Below are 1,758 nucleotides of genomic sequence, written 5' to 3'. Positions count from 1 at the left end.
TCGTTACCTTGTTGAAGGCATTGCTCGGATATGTTTGGACTGTTTATCAAGGTAAAATCTTGATTCTGGCCTTGACTGGCTGAATTCCGGTGAAAAAAGAAGAGTACAGCACCAGAAGACACAACCTGGGGAAAAAACTAACAATGGAAAACAACCGAAGGATCATCGACACAAGCGCTGCCGACCATCGACCTAGCTGGAACACTAGCAACCAAAGCATGAATTAGTAGGAACCACACATAAAATCAAAGGCCATACACTGGAGGAGCTTGCAACATTCGAGAGAAACTACCAAGATAGCAAAAGCACAACTCATCCAGGATGGCATCCCCACTATCCCGAAAGTGAACTTTTTGTAGTAATGGTTTCGACCCTATTGAAGGTCCCACACCTATCCTACCTGGCACGCCACATAAGCAGTCAATGAAAGTCAAGTCTAGTTGACACAAGTCAAGAAGGTCAACAATAGTCCAAGCAAGCTCCCCGTGGGTCCAAGGAAGTCACCATGGATATGTTTCGATCCAGTCTCCGTTCGTCAGTGTTCATGTATCCACAGGTTGAATCCTTTGTATCTACACTTTTCTTCATCCATGACATTGTTGTTCTAGTGCGTTGGTCCTTGGGGCCTCAACACAATGACTATTCGACTGTCTACTCCAAACAAAGTTTGCAGACTCCAATGAGGGAGGGGCCATGATTAATACCTTATTGAATGGATGCTTGAAACTTAATTCCACTAGATAATACCCGGACGAGTGAGAAGATGTTTCCCCCTTCTCCCCCTCTCTCCTTCTCCCCCCGCTCCCCGCTCCCCTCCTCCTCAGATCTCGTCTCCGGTCATGGGCTCCCCCTATCCCCTGCTCCCCTCCCCTCCTCTCCGGCGACTCCCTCATCGCCTGGTGCTCGGGGAGACTCCCATGTTCCCTTGCCCGCTGCGGTTCCCTCTCTCCTCTTGCCGGGGTTGCCATCCTTTTCTGGATCCCGCTTCTGGGCGCTGGGGGATGCGAAGGATTCGACTTCCGATTTGGAAGGGCCTGCCTTGCATGTTGGGTCGGCGGTGGTGGTGGCCATGCCTGTGCAGGGCCTTGGTCGGAAATTCGCCCCTGGGGGCAGAGGTCGGCCGGTGGTGGAGCCGTCTGGTTCGTCTAGATGGCTGTGTGGTGGGCGGCGTCGGCGCAAGTCGGGGAGGTGCCCAGCTCCGTTCCCTGACAGCGGCCTCCTTGGTCCGCTCCCCTCCACTCCGGTCTTACCGCTGGCCTGGTGTCCCCGTCCGCCGAGTCTGGCCTGTCCTCTCCTCGCCGGCTGGAGCCGGTGCCGGAGGCGGCGGGCGCTCCGGTGGACTCGGTGCTAGGGGCTAACACTAGATCGGCCGTGGTCCGTGATGGGGTTGGGGCCCCTGGGTTTGGCGGGCCTAGAGGTTCCTGGGCCGGCTCGGTCTGGGCCTTCTGCGCCTCCGGCCTTGTCTTCGCTGGCTGCTTTTCCCCCATCCATCCCGAGGCCCCGGGGCAGTTGATTGTGGCCACTGCCCCTCTCGCTCCCCTCCCGTGGCCCTTTGTCCTGGCCTGGCCTAGTTCGGCCTGGCTAGTCTTGGCTATTTATGGGTACGGCGCGGCTCCCCCCCTCCTAGGGATTTCGGCCTCTGCGCTGATATTCGTAGAGCATGTCTCCCCATCCGCTGCTTCTTCAGATTGACTGATCCTCTTCCTCCTCCTCTCCTCCTCTCCTTTGCGGAAGCGCTCGCCATGGACAAGTCCAGGG

The sequence above is a fragment of the Triticum aestivum genome, chromosome 3B (genome assembly GCF_018294505.1).
Source record: "Triticum aestivum cultivar Chinese Spring chromosome 3B, IWGSC CS RefSeq v2.1, whole genome shotgun sequence".
Classification (NCBI taxonomy): domain Eukaryota; kingdom Viridiplantae; phylum Streptophyta; class Magnoliopsida; order Poales; family Poaceae; genus Triticum; species Triticum aestivum.
Note: the sequence above shows the minus strand (reverse complement) of the source record.